The following is a 13490-nucleotide window of genomic DNA, read 5'->3' on the forward strand; positions in this document are numbered from 1 at the left end:
CGTGGCTTTTTTTTTTTTTCCCCCTTTTAAAGCATATGCGTTTTCAGGAAGATTACAGAGTTATGGAAAGGAGAAAGAACAACAAACGAGCATATTAAATCTCAAACTTGAGCAATTTTCTAAAGCTAAGGACATTTTGTAGGAAAGTTGGAAAAGTCTGACGAGTTCTTTCCTCTGCAGCTCTAACTTTGGAGAATTCAGAACGAAAAAAGAAAATGTGTTGGAGGGAAAAGCGAAGTCGTATGCACCTGTTCTGTTGCCTTCAGTAACAAACTTAGCGAGTAAGAGGAAGAGAAAGACATTTGGAATTAAAAAAGTAAAAAATCCATTTCTGAAGTGCAGTGAAAATGTCACCATCAAGTTAATTGGAATTTCTTATTCTTCTAATTCTCTTAAAATAATAATGGAAAATGACATTAGGGTTGGTTTGTTGTCCTAGGAAAATCGCTGTTGATTAGCCGTTATTTTTTTTTGTGAAAGATGTCAGTGTGCATTAGTTGTCGCTGCTTTGATGATTGTAGATCCGATTATATGTGACTTAGGAACATTATCACCATCTAAAAAATTCTTAGTTTCTTGGCATTTGGGGAAGGAGGCTTTCCTTAAGAGCAGAGCAGGCACTGCAGGCTGAGAAGGGGAGATGCGGCACGCATATATTTCTCATGCAACCCTGACTACCTGGTCCTGCAAACAGCAGAGCATTGCCAGGTCTTTTATAAACCAGAAGACATCAGAAGCTCACAGGGAGACTTTTTCAGTGCTTTTGGAGATCCCATCGTTATCTGGCAGGACTGAAAGAGCCAGGTTGGCCAAGACCTGGTCAGGGACTGGCTTAGTGATGTGACAGCCTGCCTGCAGCTTAAGCTAATCCACTTTCAGAAGGCGACACGCTGCTGGTAGGTGTCAGCAGCTGGTGCAAAGCCATTAGCCTAGCCATATATAACCCTGAGAATATGAAGCTTCTGGGATCTGGCAGGCAAGAAGGGGAGAGTGAGAAAATATTTTGTCCAGCGTGCTTCATTCACTTTCTAAGGCTCCCTTCTCTCGTCCAGGCTTCCTAATTGTTTGGGGGTTTTGTCCATTACCTCCATTGTTTTTGCAGTAGTAATTCAGCCTGGGAGACAGCTCCATGCCCCACTGGTTCCCTGCATAAAGGGGCACTGTGAGTCATTTTGCCTAAATTTGTTCTCTGTTGGTCACAGGTCTTTCCCATCTGGTTATCTGTGAGTCTGTAGGTGGAAGAGCTGCAGCATCCCCTTCTACCTCAGTGTTTTTTCATCCCTCCTGTCCCACCAGAGCTGCTTCACTGGAGGCATGTGGGCTTTCCGCCCAGCATGTAGGTAGCACACAGTGCAGCATCCTTCTGCCAGAGATGAGTGCAAGCAGCAGCACTGCTCCTGGGAAGTGCTATCCCAGAGCTGCAATGGGGCAGAAAGTGTCCGTGCATATCAGCCTGGCACAGCCTTGCCTGCCCCAGCCATGTTGCTGGAGTTGGTTCATTGCTACCAGAGGCTGCAGGAATGGTGTTAGGAATCTCTCTGGGAGGTCAGCAAATTCCTTTCCCATTAATTTCTTCAGCTCATTGCTTTTAATGTTTGGGAAAATGCATCCTCTGGCCTTGCATTTCTATTATTATTGTTATTATTATCGTTATTATATTTTTGTAGGTATGTTGCTAGCACATACCAGATCTGCCGAGCTGATCACATTTTGTGGTTTTATTTCTTGATCACATTGAAAGCACACTGGAGTGACAGGCTGTGGAGCAGACTCTGTGCACAGTGGAGAATTGGCTGCACACCCCTCTCCTCCTGCCTCCCACCAAAGGCATTTCTTTGGTCTCACCTTGACTTTGATTTTATTATTTCCCCCCCCAACATCTGCACAGAAATCAGCCAGAAGGTGCTGATTAAAAGGTACTCAATGGAACTTTAAAAGAAACGGTTAAATGAATGAAAAAAGGTGAAATTGCAACAACCAACAGTTTATAAACCAGCAGCATTTTAATATGACTGGAAGCACTCAAGGCATGCATGGTTTAGACCAGCTAAATGAGCAATTTTCATAGTGCTGTGAGCCCCTCTCTTTGCTATTTGCCATTGTGACTTGCAACTTGTTTCAAACTAGATTTCTCAACTTATCAAAGCAGAGATTCCATCTTGCTGTTGCAAGGATCCGTTCGGAGGGCCCCAGGTATGACTGCAGTAGTGGTAGTAATGATAATAATAATAATGATCAGTAAGACCACAGCTCTGATTAACATTCTGCACAGGTCTGCCATTCAGCTAGCTAAAGAGGCAGGCACAGCTGTGTTTTTATAGGTTCTACAAACACTGGACCAGACGTCCACGTGGTGTTGTCTGGGCTGGGTTTCTGGAGGATTTAAAGTTAGTATTCCCCACTGTGACAGTTTCTGAGGGATTAACCTTGCCTGATCCCAGGAGGCATGAACACTGCAGTCCCGAGGACATGCAGGTTTCTGACATCTTACACAGCTCTGTATTCATCACACAGAGGGAGGAGGGCTGTTTGTGCTTCGAGAAGACGGTTTTCTACAAGATAAACAAGTGTGCATGGGAAGGAAGTGTAGCTGCTAGTGAGTTAGGCTGGAAATCAAAATTAGATGTCCAGACATTTGAGCAGTGGCTCTGAAAGTGTAGAACTGGGGCCAGAGATGGTCCTAGTTTGGAGCTGGATGTATTTAGAGTTTGAGAGCGTCTTCTCTTTGTGCTGGGAGGAGAGGGGTCCTGATACATACGTTACATCATCCAGCTATGGGTCCTGACAGTCTGTTTCTTATAGTTGGCTTCTTTCTGTATGTTCATGTGTTTGGTGCTACCTGCCTCCCTCCCTCTGCTCCTCAGCAGACTCTGTCTGAAAGTGTGCAGAACAGGTCTTGTTCTCTGTACTCACTGAGCAAAAAGTCTTTCAAGCAAATTAATGCCTTTTTCTGGGGAGACAGCATTAATTTCATTTTCTTTCAAATCATTGGATGCCCCAAAGGTCAGGTTAGACAGGGTTTGATCAACCTGATCTAGCAACAGATGTCCCTGACAATGGCATGGGCATTGAATTAGGTGATCTTTGAAGGTCCCTTCCAAATTTTTTGTGATTCTATCGTGCCCTACCTCCTTTCCCTGCCACATATTCCTCTCTGGCTCTCCAGCTTTGACATTTAAATTGGTATTTCAACATCTTCAACAGGACTGGGGCTTTGGGGAAGTGTTGCCACACAGCTGTTCCCATCTCTGCTGGCCTCAGGAAGATGGAGAGGATTTACAGCTTACAGATGAAGCAGATTTCCTTTTCTTCTTTTCCCCTAGTCCCAGAAAACAGGGTCTAAGTCTCCAGGGCAGACTAAGGAGGCATCTGGTACAGAACGAGGTTGGTGATGGTTGATCCACTGACTTTGTGCACGCTGCCATGGGGCTGGTGGTGATGGGGCTGGTGTGAGTTTGCAGGCTCTGTGTCACTGGGAGGACAACTGGCAGCTCTGAAACAAATGCTGCTGGGTCAGGGCAGCTGGGATGGAGTGTGGGGTATATGCACTGGGATGATGCCGGGGGTGAGGCACTGAGCTGCTTAGAAAAGCCTGAGTTGGGGCTCTTTAGACCATCAGGTGGCTTGAGCATAGTGAGTGGCAAGGTTTGCAGTGTGATTTGCCTTCTGGTTTGGATACTTTTAATTTCGAGCTAGTTTTCAGAGCTTCAAAACCTCTTTTTGACTTTGCGTTCTCCCTCCCCGCCAAATGAAACTCCTCAGATACAAAGCAGTGCAAGTCCAGGAGAAAACACACTGTGCTGATGCAGGTGGAGCCCAGCTAGTGAGGCCTGGGAGGCTGCTGCCCAAAGCCCCCTGAGTTGCAGGGTTGGGCTTTCCAGTCCAGCATTCACGGACTCTGCCACAGCTCCCTGCAGGTTGAAAGTGCCTCCTCTGCCATCATGTGTGATCATTTGAAGGGTGGCAGGGTGGGGAGCAAGTCTATCCTCACTTACTGAGAAGTGCCAGACATTGCTTGGTGACCATAATACCTGCAGCAACAGTTAATATGGATTTAACAATGGAAACTAAAAGAAAGGACAGGAATCAAAGCAAGTTCTTGCTTTCTCCTTCCTTTCCTTTGGTGGCTTTCAGATACAGTGAACAGCAAGGCTCACGTGAAGGCCTTTGAGGTTTTCATAATGTTGGTTTGTTGTTTGGGTTTTTTTTAAACCCATCTTTTTCCATTTCCTTTGGTTGGAGGACAAAGCAAGTGACTCACGAGACAAGGCACAACAGCAAGACCAGCTCCAGGGTGAGGCTACATGGTTGACATCAATGTAAATGCTTGAACCCAGGTGATCCACGTTTCCCAGGGCTTGGCTACCCCTGTGCTCCTCCTCATCATGTGTGTGGAGGCTCTTGAGCACTGATGAATTATATTCTGCTATGTCTGTAGAGGACTGGGAGTGTGAAGGATCAGGCTGTTTGTTGTTTTCTTTATAGGCAGATATACCTAGTGGGTTTTGTTTACAGCAGCTGCTATCAGTAGCTCAATCTAATTTTCGAAACCTGGATATGGATTTATTGGACTAGACATTCTGTATTTTAGCTCTGTTGTTCCCTGCTCTACAGTCTTTGACAGTTCAGAGAAGCTAACAGGGTCCAGAGTCTATTCATTACTTGGATGAGAGCCCTGAAAGAATAAATTCAGGCTGACTTGGGAGATTCTGTGGGGTTTGTGTTTTTCTGTTGGGTTTTTTTGATTGGTTGGTTGGTTGGGTTGGGGAGTGTTTTGTCTTTTTTGTTTTGGTTTGTTTTTTTTGTTTTGTTTTGTTTGTTTGATTTTGGTTTTGATGTTTGTCTGTGCTGGGTCTGCACCAAAGCGAAAGGAATCCTTGCTGGTGGGACGTGTGTTGATTGAGAGGCAGAGAGTTGGCATACCTGCTCCTTGGGGCTTCTCGTGAGCTTCTGCAGTGTTGTGCTCATTGTTGGAAGGTGGCTGCAGGAGCAGTGAGCTGTCTCAGCCACACACCAGTGGTGGTTTGTGTGCAATATTAACATGAGATAATGCGTTTTAGTCTTTTATCGTGGCTCACTCTCTTGCATGTGCTGCGAGTCATACACGTGAACTGTTGCTGTAGCCTAGATGAGGCATGGGAATATCTTGTTACTCAGTCATTTTGATGCTGAATTAAGTCCTGTGACTACCTGGAGTATTTCCAATGGGATCTGCTGGTCTCTGCTTCCTGCCTTGCTTCACCAGCTGAAGAAAATCATTGATGCTCTGCAGAAGAGGCATCAGTGTGTAAGTGATGGGACAAAAAAGAAAAGGCTGAGTCCTATCAGACTTTTCTAATCCAGTCATTGCCATGGATGCTGTGGTCCCATCCCTCTAAGGACTGAGCTTGTGGAGATCAGAAATGTAGTGGGAAGAAGGAGGTAACTTTACTGTTGCAAATAATCCTGACTGTGCCTCAGCACAGTCCCCATGTTAGTGCTGTTTTTTAGATAAAGCTTTTTTAAAGCACATATTATAAACTTTTAAAGTATTCTTAAACCTTGTTCCCATTCTTCATGCGTTTCTTGCACTGAATGGAGCACATGAAATTGAGCAGTTGAAGCAATACTTTATTCGTTAGTGTCAGAACTGCATCATCCACAGGCTCTTACAAACTACAGCCAGTGAAAATGAACTTGAAGCTCCAGGCCTCTTTGTGATGGCTTTGCTACCTTCTACACAAGAGCATTTAAAGCACAAACAAAGCTCCCAAATGCTGCAGAACAAGCAGAAAGGCAGGGGTCCCTCATTAAGGGGTAGCTGCAAACCAGTTTGGAGCAGCTTTTCGGAAGTCTCCATTGATTTCTCTCTAATGACATCCTCTTCCCTGTTGGTTAAGAACCAAATGAAACCAGTTGGAAATTAGTGGTGGTTCTCATTTGTATAATAGTGGATTTAAACTGCCCCAAGCAAGCTGAGCTGCATTGAAGAGGCATGAGACCAAACTGGTGCTTTAGTGCCTGGGCAGCATCCCTCTACTTGATAGCTTCTCAGTTATGTGGACATGGAGTTTTGCCCAGTTGTCCACAGACCAGTGGCCAGTATGAGGACTTGTCATTCTCACCAGTGTAAATAAACTGGCTCTGGAGGGGTCCTTCTGTTTTGAATGCAGTCATCCCGAAGGTTCTTACTGCTTATCCTGGATAATAGTGTCTGCATCTGCTTTTTTTTTTGATAGAAACAAGTATGTAAGACTCTGCTCTTGGCTTTACTCTCAGAATGAACATTTTCTGTTTTGAAATACCACCTCAGATAATGGCACCAGGAAAAATGCACATAAAACAGGTGCATAAAAATTATTATTGAACCAGTATACTTATCTGTAGTTCACAAAATGTCAAGTCAGGCCACTAAGTTTTATTAACAATTCTGACCATGTTTTGTTAGAATTACAAATATTAAACTTTCATAGGCTCTGGAACACATTGTCTCTTATTTGGGAACTACTTGAAGTAGTGCCTAGCCTTGTTTTTCATTCTGATGACCGAGCTCCTATTTTCTCTGTTATTTGGTATGATAAAGCAAACGTTGCACTTCCAGCAGGTAGGGGCTTTTGGTTTGGTTTTCTGCCATACGTATTTTTTCTCATTTTCTTTTCCTCCTCTCTGCCTGCTCTTCCAAGATACTATATTTAATTTTTCCACTTCATTATTTCAAACATTGAATAGTGATTCATCTTTGCATTGGCCTGTGCTGTGAACCACAGCAGTTTGGGTAGAATAAAGAAAAAGGGCAAAAAGGGGAAAAAAAAAAGGTGAAGGGCAAAAGAGAAAAAAAGAAAAAAAGTTGGTTCTGACATACACTTGCATGGAAGGAATCCATCTTTTTATAAATCAAATTTCAAATATCTGTCATCGACTAGATCAAAACTACTTTTAAAAAGACATTGTTTGTCCTCTATATAGTCTTAAAAGTCTGTGGTACCCAGTCAAAGGGAGAGAGCAGTGTTCATGCAGAAATAGCTTGAATTCAAGCAGGCAGCACTTGTCCCTTTTATTTTAATCTGAAATGTTAACATCCTCCAGATGCTAGCCTGTTAAATAATAACAATTGTTATATGACAGTTAACAGTCAAGTAATATATCTTTTTTTGCCCATGTTCAAACAATGCGGCTCTTCTACACCCTGAAAACTAACTGTTATAATAAAGGATTATAAGTGTATTTTTCCTTTTCTCTGCCTAAAGCTTTTTCACTCTGCCAGAGTGTTGCTAAGTCAGAGCAACCAATAAATGTCTTTTGAATTCTATTACAGGTTGGTCTAATAAAAGGCTAGAAGAATGAATGAGCAATTCTTGAAGCCACAGAAACTGTACTTGTGGCCAAAGAGAAGGCATTTCTGGCAGCAAACACTACACAATTACAAATTGGACTAAACACACAAGGCCCAAAATGCTTGTTGCTAATCAAAGTGTGTTGGGATGGACTGGGTGCAAGAGCTGAGGGTCCGTGAGTAGGACTGACAGTCATGTGATTCTGGCTGTCCTGGGGAGGGTGCTTATGCAGAAGGGGATGAGCAGGGATCAGGTCTAGTTCCTAATAAGCAGACATTATCTAAAAATTCCCCTTCCGTCATCTTCTTTAACTAGCACACACGGTGAAAAGTCATAGCCATGGAAGAACATGCAAGCATGCTCTAGGAGCTTCATTGTCTGAGGACCTATGAAGTGCAAAAGACTTAGAAGTCTCTTCCAACTCTTAATTCCTGTGATAACAATGACTAAGGAAAGATTTTGGTTTAGTCTAGATATGACCAAACCTTTAAGCCTGGCATGAAGGGCTGGCTGGTAGAAATCACACTGACGTGAGAACTGGCATTTGTTTTGCCAAGCATGGAGTTTATGGGAAATGCCATGGAGGTGAGGAATAAATATAAGATGAAGGACCTGTGCATCTGGGTCATCTCTGTTACAGGATCCATTTGAAAAGGTTTAGCAACTGGCTTTTCTAGATATTCTGCAATGGCATTGGGCTTTGTATAGTCTGAGCACCTGTCATGTGATGGTCTGTCTGGGGGTTCTGCCATCGAAGATGCCCCTGAGCAAGCTGATGGGAGGAGAGGGAGCCCTCAAGAGTAGGAAAACAGTACTAAAACAGTATTAGTAAACCCAATCTTTTAAAAGTAGGTTTAATATTAGTAATTATAGAAGTTTGAAATTTATGTTTTAAAAAGTGAAAGTGTGATGAGGGTTCAGTTCTTATGAAGTGGAAGCTGATGATCTCTGTGACTGATGACTCACCCCATCCTGAGCTATACCAGCTGGCAGCAGACCTGCTTTTTGGTAACAACATCAACAAAATAAAGTTACATTAGCTTTTGCCCTGGGTACTCCTCAGTGCAAGCTTACAATCTGAGCTCAAAGTTTCCCATCTTCCTTACTGGCCCCATCACCTAGAGCTCTTCTGCCAAGGACACAGTACATTGGGCATCCCAGTGGCTTCCTTGGGACCACCATGCTCTGCAATTGGGTGCATTTCCATCCACTTTCCTCATCCAGAGCAATCCAGCTCAGCTCTTCACAGGACCAGGTTACCTCTCAGCCCCTTGAATTGTCAAGATCACCTTTACAATATGTTACTGTACTCTTCAGGGAATGTGCTAACCTGAAGCATGTTATATATTTGCAAAGTTTTTTGCAGGAGAGTGAAAAGGGATAATTGTAGTTCCTGGGCCACTTCTCGGGAAGGGTAAGGAAAAGAGGGTTTCTCGATGAGGATCCATTAAGATTGCTCTGGCTGGCAGGCAGTGAAACACAGGAGGTAAAAGTCCATTCTTCTCCTTTCCCAGACCTACGATTTAAAATGTTTGAACATGCACTTCAGAAGCTGGGGAAGTAAAAGCCCCCAGTTGTGCCAGGAGACTCTGCAAAGGCCACAGCGAGTGAATGGGCTGAGGAGTGTTAATACAGTCCATCATTTTGTAACGAGCCCAATGTTCTTGTATGAGCCGTGTCAGGCTGTTGTCTGCACGCTGTCTTTGCTGATCACAGTAATCGGGTCATAAGAGAGGGAGAAGTAATAGCGCGTCTCTTAGCAACCAGCCCCAGGAGAAAGAGAGAATTACTCAAACAGACTATCCAGTCAGGGAAGTAGAAAGATGAAATTTTCTGAAAGTCCGTTGGAAAGTGCTCAGGGACATAATTCTTTTATGTGCGAGATCCTTATAGGCTGCATCCAGTGATATCAGACACTTTTTATTTTCTTGCTGTCTTCCTGGTAAACTTTTATTTTTTAATTGGCCTCAGAAAAATGGAGGGGGGGGGAGGGGGGAAGAGGCAGAATCCTCTGAAACGGAGACATTTTAAAAAATAAGGGGCAGATTTTTGTATTATTTTTAACAATGCCAGCAAGAAGGGAGGGAGCGAAGGTCAGCATGTCTCAGGCAAGAGATGAGGAGAGCCTCTTATCTCTGCACGAGTGCTTTGAATGCTTCCCATGTCAGTACTAGCCAAAGCACGTTGCTGTATCAGCCGATGCTGCAGTGGCATGTACAAAACAAACTTGTTGGGTCTCCATTGCATTGCACGGGGTGTCACGTCCCATGAGTGTCATGGAACTTGTGCCATGCTGATTGACAGCTTGACAGAGAGCTGGACCTGATGTGCCCTCCCAGCAGCCATGCCAGGCCAGCCCAGCTAAGAGGTCGTATGGGGCTGGTACTGGTCAAGTTCGTGCCAGCAGCCTTTCTCTCATTGCCTTTGTTTTATGTCCACTTCCAAGCTACTGGTTTGTGTAAGACATCTCTGAGGCCTTCTCAAAGACTTTGGCCAACACTGGCCCCAGGGCTCGGGGGTGGTGGCAGTCTGGAAGCTGTTCATTTGCACTTTGTATGCAAGATGGGGACAAGCTTGTGTTGCCCTGTCTTGTGCTTCTTAAAGATTTATATTTTTTTTTATGCCGGTAAGACACAGTTCTGTGGTCAGCCGGTCTACATCCGTCCCGATGCTGCTGGTGTCTGAAATAGTCTGCCCACCCTCCCTAAGCAAGAAAGAAATGTGTGCTTAGTGGAAAGGCACATACTTCAGAATGCTTAAGCCACCCCCAGATTTGGGCTTGCGTCCTTAGAACGATTGCAGGGACAAAATGTTTCTGAAAGCCTGGTTTAGTCCTTGTCTCTGAGGAGACAAAAGGATGCTGTGGAGGGGAGCAGATGCTTTTAATGGATGATCCAGCTACTAATTTGTGCCCTTCGTCTGCATTTGTCTGCTCTGTGATGCCAGGGCATGTCCAGGTTGTGCAGAGGGACGAGGCTCACCTCTGCATGGGATAGCTTGACTTCCAGTAATAGACTTACCTGCATATTCATGTGGTTTAATGAAGGCTGCAACAATTCTCCCAAATCAGGATACTGGACAGTTGGGTAAAGGGTTCAGGCTGACCGCTGGGCTGCTGTGGTTGAGCTGTTGTTTGTACCTGGGTTAGCTTGATTGTACCTGGAATCTCTGTGAGTGTGAGCTTGGGTTCAACCTGTGTTAAAACCTAAAGTTTTCAGAGATAAGGCTAACTTCAGCATCTTATCCTGGAAATAATCAGTAGAAGACAGTTGAGAGAAAAAAAACAAAACAACAAAAACCAAACCAAACCAATAGCCTTGCAGCTGTACAGAATTAAAAGCTTAGGAGCAACATCTATCATGAGATAAAGAACAGTATTAATCATAGAGGCCGATGCTTTGTTGTCCTCTCAGAAAGAAGAAAGACTTTCTTCCTTAAGAGTTTAGTAATTGAAGAGTTTCGTTGTTATTTTTGTGAGTGCCAGTAAGCGATGTTTCCTGGAAATTTTCCCCCAACTCTATAAATATCACCCCAGGGCTTACAAAAGTGATTCAGTTTGGGAAGTCAACACCATGCATTTCCTCAACACATTCAGGCAGCCCCCTGGGTGGAGCTTGCAGCTTCTGCAAAACCATTAATTGGTTGTTAAATTACAGTACAATTAGGCTCCTTCTTGAAAACTGAATTCCTGTTGCTCAGTCTTACCTTCCTGTCATGTTAGAAATGAAGGCGTAGGGGCAGGGGAGGCTGATGCATAGTTCAGGTCTGGAAAGTTGTAGTTGGTGTTTCAAGGTGTTACCTTTCTTCTCAGCAGCATGCTCCTCAAATGACCCCAGCTGACAGATAGATGAGATGTTCCTTATTGCCAGCCTTCACTGTCCTGGGACCAAGATTATCTCACGCATCTTGCTTTTGTAATTGGCTCCTTTCCTTCTTCCTGTTACATTTTTGACATCACTTTTTGTATCAGCTGGGTACAAACAGAGCCGTTTGTAGCCTCGTGTGATAACCAAGCATAAATGGGACCTAGCTGACTGAATTCATTCTGCAAGTGTAGAAGGAAGATTGCACTGGGAGCTCAGGTCTGACACAGCTGTCTTAAGTAAAAATGAGTTTATAAAGATGAGGCAACACATGAAAGAAGTGTTAGCTGGGTGAAATCACAGCTGGCCTGCATTACCTCTGGTATCAGTATGGACATGAGACCATATAGTCGTAACCAGTAATGTATGAAGTGTTGCAGTATAATCCTCATCTTCTTAGTCCATTCAATGCCTTAGATTTGGATTAACCTCAGAATGGAAGTTTTATTAACCTGTCCCTGCCAGCAGTGGTCCTTCAGAATTTTAGCCTGTAACACTTTATCTACAGCAGAAAAGGCAGTTGGGTTTGTAACATGAGAATACTTGACCGACTTCTTTTGGTGCATCAAGTGCTCAGCCTGTGTGTGGAAAAAAATGGGACATAGGCCCTCAGGAAGGAGAGGCAGTCAGAGGGAATTGGGCTGGTGGATCTCTAGCTGCCAGATCTCTGTTTTGTTCAATCGTTCACTTCCCTCAGTAGGAAAAAGAGTCTTTGAGAGGGCTGCAGGAATGATTGGTTTGGCTGAGCCTGAAAACTCTTGATATTTAAACATTTCTCCATGCCAGTAAATCACTCTTGTAGGCCAGACAGAAAATACTTTAAATTTAGCAAGACAATTTAAATTTAGCAAGACAAGAGAGGTGATGCATCATCACAGCTGAGCGCTTTCTCTACAATCATACTTGGACTTCTTAAACAAATTATTGCTGAACCACCCTGTTCCCATTCTGAGTATATGGTGCTTTCCTGAGATATTACTGAGACAAGCTAACAGAGGATCCATTTGCCTTGTTATGCCTTCTCATGTGGGAAGACTATTAATCTTCCTGTTTCTGGTGCACATTTAGCACTGCCTGTTTGTGTGTGCCCAGAAGTGCTTTTGCTAATGATCCCTTTTGCCCCAGCAAGAATGTGTTGTGTAACTGCGGTAGGGAAACAAATAAAAGAGAAATAAGGTAGCAGGGTAACTATTTTGAGAGATGAGCTTTCGCTTGGCATGTTAATTTTCCCAAGAGATATGGCACGTCCAGTACCTTGTGTAAGTTGACCATCAAGCGTGGCATGGGCCTCTGGAGGGGGAATATTCCATTTTAAGAATCTGTTGGGTAAGACATGGGCTCATGTTTGATGGATGTCGCCAAGTATTTAAAACTCAAAGCGCTATGAATTCCACCTGTGAAACTGGAGGCAGAGGTAACACAAGTTGGGAAATCTGGGCCTAAATGTCAGGGCCTAAAGGTCACTTTTCATCAGTGGAAAGTGCAGTTGTCACCACAAATGTGAGGCTGCAGGAAAGCTGTTGTGAGGCTCCCTATCTATCTGACCTCCTAGTACCTGACCAGTTTACACAAAGTCCAGAGTTTTGTTTTTTCTAACAAACCTATCCAGCAAATGTGGTTGTGATCTTAAGACTCAAACTATTTTTTTCTTGTTTATTATTTTTCCCTGTGATCTAAGAGTGATAAAGAAGTTGCTAAGCATTTGGTCAGTGACTGGGATGGAGCTGAAATGGGAGCTTTCTCTTGTAGCTGTTCTGGCTCTATCATGCCCAGAGTAATGAAAGCTCTGTATGAGAGGAGCTGGAAAATTCATGAGGCATCAGAAGGAGCATGAAGGTGCGACTTATTTCTATAAGCATTTAATTGTGAAATCTTTTTTTGCAATTAAAAAATTGATTAGAAAAATGACGAGTCAAGTCTGTTGGAAGGAAGAGAACGTGGGGACAAAAGATTTGAATGTCTCAAATATCTTACCTTTTTGTTTTTCCTTCTTTTCTATTGCAAATGGTAAATTATTAAAATGAGGGTGTGTTTTGAAAGGCAGATTTCTAAAGAAGGCTTGGAAGATTCTGTCCTTGTTTGTTAATTATTTCATGTGGAATAATCACCATTTGCAAGTGGCCAAGAAACAAAAAAGCATTGTTTGTTGATCCCAATGTTTTAGCATGCTGTTTGAGAGTGAAATCTTGATTTTGTCTGGTTGTCCCTCATTGAGCGGTACTGCAGGTCACGTTTCCCTCTGACACTTGTGCAACCCATTGCCACTAAATTAAGTCAGCGATGGCTCCTCTGAGCAGATTTACATAAATACAGC

At 43.6% G+C, this 13490-nt stretch overlaps 1 protein-coding gene and 1 long non-coding RNA gene across 7 annotated transcripts in view; one reads left to right on the top strand and one right to left on the bottom strand.

Annotated features, from left to right (window-relative positions):
* LOC133209908 (lipoma-preferred partner homolog) overlaps nucleotides 1–13490 on the top strand; it is a 313797-nt gene that overhangs the window by 104508 nt on the left and 195799 nt on the right. The window lies entirely within an intron of this gene.
* LOC133209907 (uncharacterized) lies at nucleotides 4875–11526 on the bottom strand. Its single transcript, XR_009724793.1, has 3 exons — nucleotides 11019–11526; nucleotides 10334–10479; nucleotides 4875–5867 (listed from the first exon to the last, which is right to left on the bottom strand). It is a non-coding gene; the product is annotated as an uncharacterized LOC133209907 (long non-coding RNA).

This window comes from Neopsephotus bourkii, unplaced genomic scaffold (genome assembly GCF_033783945.1).
Source record: "Neopsephotus bourkii isolate Nb327-2 ecotype Australia unplaced genomic scaffold, CSIRO-AGI_Nbou_v1 NB_369, whole genome shotgun sequence".
In the NCBI taxonomy this organism is placed as follows: domain Eukaryota; kingdom Metazoa; phylum Chordata; class Aves; order Psittaciformes; family Psittacidae; genus Neopsephotus; species Neopsephotus bourkii.